General features: G+C 37.6%; 1 protein-coding gene across 1 annotated transcript in view; it reads left to right on the forward strand.

The window, feature by feature from the left end:
• NCOA3 (nuclear receptor coactivator 3) overlaps positions 1-12,344 on the forward strand; it is a 105,056-nt gene that overhangs the window by 23,367 nt on the left and 69,345 nt on the right. Inside the window, exon 2 of the mRNA XM_070941720.1 lies at positions 4,002-4,045. The gene's annotated coding sequence lies outside the window, so the exon portion shown is untranslated. The remainder of the gene's footprint in view (positions 1-4,001; positions 4,046-12,344) is intronic.

The following is a 12,344-nucleotide window of genomic DNA, read 5'->3' on the forward strand; positions in this document are numbered from 1 at the left end:
AGGGATACAAAGCAATCTAACTCTGCTCCTTCTATTTGCAATGCACATTACAGTTTCAGCAATACTACAGAATAGTTGTATTATATCTAGCAACATATGATGCACCAGGTTGGTGTATGTTGCAAAGGATGAGCCACTTTTGTGATAATGTTGCTATGGCAACTACCTTCTGAGAGCTGCCTCAAGGTCACTCATCAACCATAGCCCAGTGTGCTTGGATTTTAAGCAAAATACAAATGCATAATATGTAAGGATGTTTGCATTTTATTCCTTTTCATGTTAAATACTGTATTGTGAAGTATGTAAATAAACACACAATTATTTACATTAGTAAGATTTAATAATATTTTAAATATTATGTATCGTAGACCCCATCTACGATATTATGTATGATAGATGGGGAAAGTAATAATTCCACAACTGTACCAGTAGTTTCTGAACATTACTTATATTACAAAAGAACAAAAAAGGAGTTCAAGAATGTGTTATCTCTGAACTGTTTATTTGTTTTTATTTATTTATTAATCACATTTATAAAGCCATCCATATCACCCAAATTAACTCTGGGCTATATAGTTTTATAATGTTTTATAGGTTTTTTTTTAATAAGGAATGTTACAATGGATTCTGTTGTAATATTACTTAAAAAATAGGCAAATATATCTCAAAATTAATTTTGCAATACATTATTGTAATCAAATATAAAAAATAGTAATTAAAATATTTCAACCATCTCCGTTTATTGTCAGCCCAACTAGCTATACCAGACCAGGATATTCCTCAGGAACACTAGCAATAGCACTTAAACTTATATACCACTCCACAATCCTTTACAGTCTTCTCTCAGAAGTTTATAGTGTCAGCATATTGCCTCCAACATCTGGGTCCTCATTTTACAGACCTTGAATGGATAGAAAACCGAGTCAACCTTGAACCGGTCAGAATCGAACTCCTGGCAATGAGCAGTGCCACCATCTGCCTAGAAATACTTTTATTGAAATCGGCTATAATAACAGAATTTTGCAAATCTAGTTATACGGGATAAGATCGCTCAGATTCGGGATGGGCTGGTCTCCGACTGGGCAGGGTTGGCTGAGGAGGTGGTGGCGGGACTGGTGATTTGGGACGAGTTTGATCTTGTTACTCCTGAGGAAGTGGACAGGATCATGGGGAAGCTGAGTAGCACCACCGTGTTTGTTGGACCCGTGTCCCTCCTGGCTCATTTATTTGGCCCGGGAGGTTACACGTGGCTGGATCCAGGCAGTGATTATTGCCTCCTTGGGTGAGGGGAGTTTCCCGGCCGCCTTGAAGGAGGCGGTGGTGAGACCCCTCCTCAAGAAACCTGCCTTGGATCCAGCTATTTTGAATAACTTTCGTCATGTCTCCAACCTTCGCTTTATTGCGAAGGTTGTTGAGAGCGTGGTGGCACATCAGCTCCCGTTGGCCCTGGATGAAACACTATATCTGGACCCGTGCCAGTCGGGTTTCAGGCCTGGGTACAGCACGGAGATGCATTGGTTGCACTGGTGGATGATCTCTGGAGGGCTCGGGACAAGGGATATTCCTCTGTCCTGGTCCTATTAGATCTCTTGGTGGCTTTTGATACCATCGACCATGGTATTCTACTGCGACGCCTTGAGGGGTTGGGAGTGGGAGGACTGTTCTATGGTGGTTCTCCTACCTCTCCGGGCGTTCGCAAGTGATGTTGGCGGGGGGACAGAGGTCTTCCCCGAGGCCCCTCACTTGTGGGGTTCCTCAGGGGTCGGTCCTCTCTCCCCTTCTGTTCAACATCTATATGAAGCCGTTGGGGGAGATCATCCGTGGTTAAGGGGTGGGGGTATCATCAGTATGCTGATGATATCCAACTTTTTATATCCACCCCGAATCAGCCCAGTGATGCCCTCGACGTGATGTCCCAGTGCCTGGAAGCGGTGCGGCTCTGGCTTCAGGAACAGGCTTCAGCTCAACCCTGCCAAGTCAGAGTGGCTGTGGATACCGGCATCTCGGTTCCAAGGAAATATTCCATCGCTGGTTATAGGGGGTGAGGTGTTGCCCCCTGTTGATAGGGCATGCAACTTAGGCGTCCTCCTGGATTCACGGCTGACTCTGGAAGATCATGTTACGACCGTGACCAGGGGGGCATTTGCCCAGATTCGTCTGGTGCGCCAGTTGCGCCCCTACCTGGACCATGATGCCTTACGCACAGTCACTCATGCGCTCGTCACCTCCTGGATCGACTACTTCCACGCTCTCTACATGGAGCTGCCCCTGAAGACCACTCGGAGGCTTCAGCTGGTGCAGAATGCGGCTGCGCGGGTAGTGATGGGAGTGTCCTGACACTCTCATGTTACACCCCTCCTGTGGGACCTGCATTGGCTACCAGTTGCCCTCTGGGTGAGATTCAAGGTGCTGGTAATCACCTATAAAGCCCTACATGGCTTAGGCCCGGGGTATTTGGCGGACCATCTGCGGCCAGCGACAGCTCCCCATTGCCCGGTGCGTTCCCACAGGGAGGGCCTCCTTGGGGTGCCGTCGGCCAGACAATGTCGGCTGGCGACCCCTAGGGAGCGGGCCTTCTCTGTGGGCGCACCTACCCTGTGGAATCAGCTCCCCCTGGGGCTCCGGGTGGCCCCTGACCTTTGCTCTTTCCGCCGTGGCCTTAAAACATGGCTATTTCGCTTGGCCGGCTTGGATTTAGAGGGGATTTTAATGATTTTTATAGTTTATAGTTTTATTGGGTACTTTTAAAGGAAGGATTGGACTGTATGTGTTTTATTGTTGTGAGCCGCCCTGAGTCCTTTTGGAGATAGGGCGGCATATAAGTCCAAATAATAAATAAATAAATATGCTGTATATCCTTTCCCCTTAAATTTCAATTAATTATTGAGACAACTGGCTAGGTCTCTTCTGAATAATATCTTATTTCCCAGGGCTTAGATAATGTTTCAGTCTCCTTTCTCTTGGTAACAACAGTTCTTGCATATTTCCATCAAGGTCATCTTCTTTAATCTCTACACAAGGGAGTAAACTGGTACAGATGATTTGATGAAGCTCTTTGCTCATAATTGCAGCTTCTCTCTGGATCTCATGAAATGTGAAACATCTGTAATTACTCAAATGTGTAGCAACTTCAAGGTCCTCTCATGGCCTTCTGGACAAAGCACCTGTGGAGTTTCTGATAGTCTAGCTCATTCTGCTATTTGTTGCATAATTATATGTCTTGGAGCCTGCATTGATACAGAAGCTGATATAAATGAATGGCAATGATGACAGGATTAGTTTTAGAAGTCGAGGCAAACAATTCAGTATTGCAGCCATGGTTTAAAAGGCTGAGAAACGAAATCTTACGAAGTCTAGAAAAAAAATCAGTTTCTGAGAAATCAAGCCACACGTTGACAAAACACACTGGTTCAGAAGTTGTTTGGCTTGTGTCTGTTTTCAGACAAAAGCTGTTGTTATAGAAGATCTTTGCCTCTACCAGCATGCCTCTTGTGCTGACTGGAGCTGATTGCAGAAACTGTGCTAATTAGGAATAATAATCTGTTTCTGAGCAGATAATTACTCTTTAGTAGACCAATATGCTGAAGGCATTTTTCTGAGTAATTTATTTATTTATTTAGACATAAATGACATCCATTTATTTAGAAATTTCTATAGCTACTCACCTCAAACAAGTGGCTCTGGGTGGTGAATAATCAACAATCAAAATAGTTACAAAATAATAAAAAAATAAATACATCTCTGGCACCCACCCCCACACCCTTCCAAACCCACATGACACCTCTCAAGTACTTCCACAAAGCTTTAGGATTTTAAAGGTTGTTACAAATAATTTGAATTGTGTCCAAAAGCAGTGCAATCTTTGCAGGATCAATATCCTAAAAAAGAAGATCTTTCTTTCTATCATAAAAAGCAAATATATATTCATATGCTTTTCTGTATATCTGATAACTATTTTAGTTTTAATTACTAACTAGTGTTTTTTAATTTTCTTCCTCTAGGTAAAGATGGTGTGTGAATGTTACTGACAAAAATACATTTCCAAGTAAGTGTTCAATATAATAAAGTTAGAACAAATTTGATTATGGACAGAGCATTCTGTTCAGAGTTGTCTGAACCTCATTCAAAGTCACCTAAACCACGAGATGGGTGGCAAATAAATTTGATAAATAAATAAATCCCAGTTAGGATTGTAGAAACGAAGTGTAGGTTGTCCAGTATTTCATGGTACTATTAGCTAATTTCAGTCAGGAAAGTCAAGCCAATGTTCTCTGACTCAAACTTCCCTTGAACCACTTTATCTTAGGACCCACTGTCACAGAAAACATCACCAATATATCTATGTCTATGAAACATCTGTATGTGTACTGGAAGTAGTATGTTTGTCTGGCTTTTTCTAGTCTTTTTCAGTCACTGGATCTGAGATTGGAGGGGCATTTTAAACTAAATAGACAATGAAAGTATAGGAAATAGTCACTTAAAAAAAAGTTCTATTTATGTTTCCTTTGTTTCTCACTTCACATGTTTAATTTTTTTATAGTAAGAGAAGTCTTGGTTTCCTGTTACAGTTCCATGGAACTTTAGTTTAAATAATAATGTTGCTACTTATGGTTTGTGACTTGTCAACAGTGCACGGGAGTTACAAGTCCTCCCACCATCTTCTGTGCTCTTAAATGTCTGAAGTGTACATCTTGCAACGTTAGAATAATTTCCCTGATTTATACCCCAAGTTGGCAAAGGTGCCAAAATGTACCTGCTGTGATCTGAAAAGAAACTCTTTAATATTGTTTCTTGGATCCAGAACAATACTTTTAATATAGAAATAAGCCAAAAAGTTTCTAGAAAATGCCTTTGAAATGTGCACAAAGCCTTTTATTATACTATTCATGTTGAATTTAAAGGAAATTCAGACCAGTAATTTTATAGGCTTATAATATAATTCCATGCATATGTGCTCAGTGTAAATGTGAGAAGAAATAGTGGTTAAAATTCAGAGGAATATTTTCCCGGGCCCCTGGGTATATGATTACAACCTTAGACTCTTGTCTTAAAAATTTCATTGTCATTGCTAATATTTCTCTGATTTGGAGAAAAAACATCCTCCCTCAACAAACAAACAACCTAACCCTCCCAATAACTGTGTCGGTGTGTACATTCAGAAACCTACTAAATATTTTATTCCTTCCATTATCCTAGCTATCAGAAAGTGTTATATTTAATGTTGCTGAATAGGTGTTAAGAACTGCCATCATGCGCGCCCATCCCCCAGTCTTAAAGTACTGTACAGAGAAGCCTGGCTTTTTTGCAGCCACAGCGCTGCATATCTTTCAGGAAGTGACCTTGACTTGTATTAATCAAATTCAGAACACACAGAAAAGCTGTTTGGTAACATGCCAATTTGATATAAAACAACATTATGTTTTCATTCAAAATGAAATGGGGTACCAAGGAGGAAAAAAACTTGAAGTACTTTTAAAGCAGCTAAACGAGAACCATGATAAGGGTTAAATTTAAAATCTCCGTTAAATTAACTTATTTCTTAAAATACAAAAATCAAAGAAACAATGTAGCATGTATTTGATTATAAATGCAGCATAGCATTTATCTAATTAGCTGATTTGTATGTTATGTACAAGGAACTCACACCACCAAATGATCAGCCACATAGAAGTTTCCTAGATTGTTTGTTCTAAGTGGGAATTATGACTGTATATCAGTGGCTTTAATAGATCTGACAAGAATTTTTATATCATGTTGACAAATTCTCCTGATCACAAATCCCCTGACATTTCATGGCTCGCTCAATTTTTCTGCTGGACTTGATGGAAGACTTATAACTTAGCTAGATCAGGATCTTTATTGTAGACAATAATGAAGGATGCAAGAATGAAGAATACAACAACCCATTGCTCATTATTATCAGAAGATCATAGCCTTGGGGTTTAAACTTGTGGCTTCTTCTTCCCAGCTTTACAGAATAATGGATATTTGATGTAGTACTCACTTGGTGGCCTTGAAGCTGAGCTGGTGTTGTATGTTTGCATAACAACTGTCTTTGGGTGGGGAATTGGTGGTTCCCATCTCAATACTCCAATATGTGCTCATAAATTTTGCTTTTGTTGCTTTTTCATTGTTATGAGTATGAAGTGATATAGCATAATTGTGAAGATGTTGTAATTTTACGATAATGTGTTTATTTTTAATACTAATGCTAAAATGATATGTGATCACACTTGTTACATTGTTGTGCTATTTTGCTTGTCTATGTAAAAGTCTGTTTGTTGCCTTACAAAATGTTAGAATTAAACCTTCCAAAAATAATATTGGATGATACTTTCAAACTATTTTTGTTGTCAGTCATTTAAATACTGTATTTTTTGGACTATAAGACGCACTGGTGTATAAGACGCACCAAGATTTTGAAGAAGTAAGCAAGAAAAAAAAAAGTTTTTGCCCTCCCTGGCTCCTAGGAGCACTCTGCAGGCCTCCCAAAGCCTCCATGCGCCCCGTTTTTGCGAAAAATGGGCCCATTTTTTGCAGAGAGGACGTGTGGGGCGGGGCTTTTGGAGGCCAAAAATGGCTGTATTCAGTGTATAAGACGCACCAACATTTCCACCCTCTTTTTTGGGGGGAGGGGGAAGGTGCGTCTTATACTGTGAAAAGTACGGTACATGCATTTTGTACAGCCTTGCACCAGCCTAGATTTTTAGGTAAATACAAGTCTGGGATATTCTGGTGATAAGATATAGTTATAGCTGCCCAGAGTCAATGTGAGTGAGTTGGATGGCCATGTAAATTTTCATAATAAATAATTAAATAATTTGAGGTATGACTTTTACTGCAATTTTAAGCATGTTTAATTGGAATTAATTTGCATGATATTCAATGAAATTTACAATTGAAAAAAACAAGTGGAAGGAACTGTGTATCCATAGTTTAGCCTACCATGTTTTCTGAATGTGGCAATGACTTTTTTCAATCAAGCCAAAAAGAGAATCCTTGCTTTATTATCAAATACTTTCTGGATAATTTCAGAATTCTTAACCCCTTGTTTGGATCACATTGCAACCGAAGAAATAATTGAAGAAAGGAATTTTGGAGCAATATCTCCAGTAGGCTAGAGCTGTCGTGTCGTCCCCCCCCCCCCGGCAATGTGTTGGCAGCAAAACAATTTTTGTTTATGAACATATTGTTCAAATATGTTTAAAATAAGGTTTAATAGGCAGATAATGTATTCAAAGTTTGCAGACCTGTCTCTCTGTCTCTTTTTTTTTGTTCAGTCATATTTGATTCTTGGCTGCTACCTGAACAAGTCCCTGCAGTTTCCTCGGTAAGGTTTTTCAGAAGTAGTTTGCCCTTACCTTATCTGAGAGAAAGTGACTTGCTGAAGGTCACCCAGCTAGCTATCATTGTGTCTAAGTCAGGACTATAACTCACAGTTTTCCTGTTTCTATCCTAATGCCTTAACCACTACAGCAAACTGGCTCTCAGATATCTTTTTGGAAATAGTTAAATTAAAACATCTTAATTAGTTTCAGGAACTGTTTAAAAATAAAAGAGTATTTGCTTTTTGTCTGCTTTCTATTATTTTACTTATGAAAAATTTGCTCAAACAATAAATATTGTTATTTCAGACAAGTGCCTTTTGTCACATTGTTATGCCATATGTCTTTTCCTACTCTTACCTTTGTCACATTAATATTTAGGTTTTTTATTTTTATTTGCAGCTCCAAAGATCCTCAGCAAATTGTTGACTCATGGAATATATTACTGTATACTTCAATATATTTCTAGATGTTTTTTTCTGTCAAACTTCATTTTATCGTTGAATTTGCTTATTCTTCTTTAGTTTGTTTTGGAATCTCTTTAGATTTTTCTCTATATTTTTGTTTTGTAAAAGTAAGTAATATATTGATACCTTTGAATATGATGACATTTTTTTCTACATAAGGACTGGATGCAGAAAACTCAGATAACTATTTGAATATATAATTTAGTTGTTTCCAAGTATGGCAAAAATATTTTCCATTCATCATTGTAAATATTGCCAAGATCTCCTTTTAATAGCTTGTTAAATCTTTTTTTTTTTTTTTACTTCTTGTGCAGGGTATCGTGACATCCAATTAATTTTTCTTGGTGTTCTGCTATACTGTTGTTTTTATAGCAAATGACTGAAAAACCTCTCTTGGATATTTTTAAACTTCGACTATGTATAATAAAATTTCATCCTTCCCGTGAAGAAAATCTTATTGTTTGAATGTTGAAACTTTACAAAGCATTGGCATAGAAAATCTATTTTTGCAAATTTCTAAGTGAAGAATATATTACTATGGACATATTTTTCTTTTTTTTTTCCTGGAACTTTTAGAGTTGATAATTTATTTAATCCTTCAACTTTAAAAAACAAGGCTTTAAAATGTCAAGTGCCAATGTGAGTTTCTTAGACATACACTGTTCTTGTATACAAAGTGGATTGTGGGAACTAGTGGTTCCTGGCCTATTTCAACAGACTTTTCAAAAGGCCATATTTTAAAATGCTTGATGTGACCCATCATAGTTGATCTATTTGTTCCTTTACATCTGAGCTTATTTTTTAAAAAAGTATAAATGAATAGAGACGGGAGTGCTGCAAAGCAATAATCTGTAGTATAATTTCTATTTGCAATAATGCAGTTGAATTTCACATAGTCATTATTCATTCTTAAGGAAATAAAAGTGATGGTGGCTGTAGTCCAGTGCTTTATTTGGAAGTACTGCCCTAGATAATAATAAGACAGTAATAAAAAAATCACAATATCCTTGGTGTCTAGAGTGGGTGTTAGGAAATGAACTCAACAGTTTGATTATTGTCACACTCCTGATAAACGTGAATATAAAAGTCCCTCCCACACATATGGGGCATGCTGTTAGGATTCAAAATTATGGCCAACTAAAAATGCTGAGTTAGATAATGTGTGTATTTGGAGGATGACACTGCTTTAACTAAACCTTTTTGCTATATATATACATTAATAAATAATTTTTCAGCCACAGAATAAACATATTTTATAACTTATCTTTTCATTCCTGCTCTTCCTTCTGAATTATATGCATTTTTAAATTTTATATGTTTTTCCAGATTTCATTTTATCCCAAAGCTTTATATATTAAAGATTGGATTCATGATATTTTAGGAAGAAAGGTTTTTATTTTGAGGAGGGATATTAAGGATTATTCTGCAGGGCATTGTGTGAGTAGCAATTAAACTGTATAGTTATTTGCTGTGTCTGAGTTTCTATTAAATTAGATCATATTGAACAATTTTATCAAATAATAATTGACAAAGTATTGAGCACTAATATCATGTATAAAGGAAATGTTTTATCCAACATTTGGGTAGCAGATTTATTGTTTGTAGTTTACCTCCTCAAATGGGTCCATAGTGGTAGGCAGTACTTAACTGACAATGACTGATTTCAAAATGTTAAATAGATACAGACTAGGTTAATATTTGGATGAGAGACCACCAGGAAGTCCCAATATTGTAGGTAAGACAGAAGGGTAAAACAATGCCCCAGAAAAAGACCATAGTGGATCACTTTTGTATTGTTGTCTGAAAAATTGTATGGGCATGTCCATAAAGTTACCTGGATTTGAGCTTTCACATAAAGAGGGATTAAGATTTTGTAAAAATTTATTCATATATTATATTATTTGGGATGCATATCCAATGAAGCCCGCTGGATAATCTTTCCCCATGTTGATATTACTCTAATGATAATGTCTTCTTGCAGGCAGTTCCATGTTTAATGTGAGATTTTGCATGAGGAAAAGCCTTTACACACATGGAAGCTTTCCTTCTGCAGACATGCACTGAATTTATGAACATCTGCAGATGCTATTTTTATTAGAGCAATATTGGATAGGAGTATCTGGAATATTCACATAATGAATGCTTTGAATGGGACTAAAGTAAGGGTTGCAAGGGGGAGGGAGGAACACTTTGAGAAAGGCTCAAGTATGCAATTCAGAGCTGTATATATGGAAAGACGTTTCTATAGGTGCTGGATGATTAAGGGACTAATTTTATAAAATTTAAGAGAAATTGTCTAATACCCTTTCAAGTTAAAATGAAGAATGCATCTGTAGTGTTTGGAAATGAAAGCAGCTGGGGATGCAAAATTTTGATGGCATAGGTCAGTGATGGCTAACCTTTTTGCCATCACGTGCCAAAAGCGGGGGAAGCGCAGGGGGTTTGCGTGTGTAATTCAATGCACCCCGCCCCCGCAATGTATGCGGGACACACACACACACACACACACCTCGCTTTTGGCATATGATGGCACAGCAGGCCCAGTAGGCCCCTTTTTCGCCCTCCCCAGACTCCAGAGCCTTTCTAGGAGCCTGGGGAGTGCGAAAATGACCTTCTCCACCTCCCTGGAGGCTCTCCGGAGGCCGGAAATGGCCTGTTTGCCAACTTCCAGTGGGCCCGGAAGGCCCGAAAATCAGCTAGCTGTTGTGTGCATATGTGCCAGAGCTGAGCTTGTGTGCCATAGGTTCGCCATCACGGGCATAGGTCATTTGTTAATATTTTACTGTTTTGAAAGGTATGAGAAAAACCTTTTTGACAGAGAAGACAAATAAAACTGGTCATTTAATTTTTGTAAAGGAATTCAATTCTTCCAGTGGTATAAAATTAATGTGAAGGGGAAATGCAGAGGAATTTGTGGGTTGATAAGAATGCATTGGCAAATAATTGCATTGACATAACTCAGTGTTTTTCAAATTTGACAATTTCAAGGTATGTACAGGGGACCTGTGTGCTTGACAGCATGCTGGCTGTGGAATTTGGAAAGTTGGAAGTCCACACATCTTAAAGTTGCCAAGTTTGAAGAATTCTGAGCTAACAAAATGACAAGATAGGGAGTTTTAAGTTTCTGGAAGAGAGAAAAAATGGATTGGGGTGGGAAGAGTAAAGGAAAACCACATTGTTCTCTTTCATCAGCTTATTCCTCTGTAGAAGCTTACAGGGAAAAAGCTTTTTGTTTTAAGCAAAAGTTTACTAAACATATTGTTGCAGTTTGGAAAAAGGAAACAACATTTGTAATTGATAGGATTTTTTTAAAGGGATTTCACTTTCAGAAGTCAGGTACTCAGTGAGTTAATTTTTCCTTTGTGGCCAGAGGATCTGCAGTTGCTGTTTTCTCATTGGTTGCTAAAAGGTGAAATTGAAACCACTGTGAACTTTTGAACCCATAGCAGTGCTTATGGAAGGCCTTCCCTGCCCAGAGAAAGAGTGGCTTTTTGCTTCTCTTCCTGTATTATTTTGTTTGATGATGTAGCACTATGTGCAAGCTTTTGGAATGGGGAGAAGAAGGAGAAACACAAGCAAGTAGCCTGCATATTCCAGTAACAGCAAAGTTGGCATTTCCTCTCTGCTTAGCAAAACCAGCAATTTAAAAATGAATATCAGCCGGAGAATGAAGTAGTTGAACAAATGGGCAGCCAGCTTATAAGGATGACTCTCCCTTTCCTTGTTCAATGACTTAAATCTGTGTGCAGAAATTATAAATGGATGGCGATTGTGGTAGTTAGAAATCTGATAACTCACGGGTGGGCAGTTTCATCCTGCATGTTAGTAATGCTAATCTTTTTAGAGATTTTAAGGGGGCTTTGAAAGTCTGGTTTAAAAGTCTGTCCGATACGTAGCTAATAAAGAAAATACCTTTGTATATTTTCTTCGTTCTACGGAAGATGAGGTACATTCCATTTAGTCTCAAGATAACATCTCAAAATTATTTTGTTGGTTAGTTTAAATTATAATTTTGGGGACTGTGGAAAATCTAAACTCACTAGATTGTATCTCCTATGCCATGGACTATGAACTTAATATTGAAGCTATAGGGACAGATCAACTTCTTCAAGAATATAATATTTCCTAACAGAGCTATCTCTGATATTGTCTGGAGATCTTCAAGGTTTAGTCTCTTGCATCAATTAACAATTCCCTTAACCATGAATGGAGATCCTTAGCTTAGTATTCTAACCATGTCATTGGTATGCCAAAAATTTCAATTAAATTGAAGTTTTGTCATCCAGTTTCTTATTTTGACCTTAATTCAAAGAAAATATGAGGTAGAAAAGCCAAATGTGTTAATTCTAAAATTTAGAAAGAGCTACTAAAATGTAGTTGAGTAACTGAATAACTTTGCAATAGTTATTAAATATTCTAAAAAAACAAAAAAGTTGCAATAACTGTTATATATATTTAAAAATTGTAAAATGATAAGAGTTGTAAGTACAAACTATTAGTGTAATGTTTATGTAAAATTTGATTGGATAGTTGAAGAGGTAGATTCCCCTTA

This window comes from Pituophis catenifer, unplaced genomic scaffold, assembly GCF_029215685.1.
Source record: "Pituophis catenifer annectens isolate HBS135680 unplaced genomic scaffold, rPitCat1.0.hap2 SCAF_3, whole genome shotgun sequence".
NCBI classification, from domain to species: Eukaryota; Metazoa; Chordata; class Lepidosauria; order Squamata; family Colubridae; genus Pituophis; species Pituophis catenifer.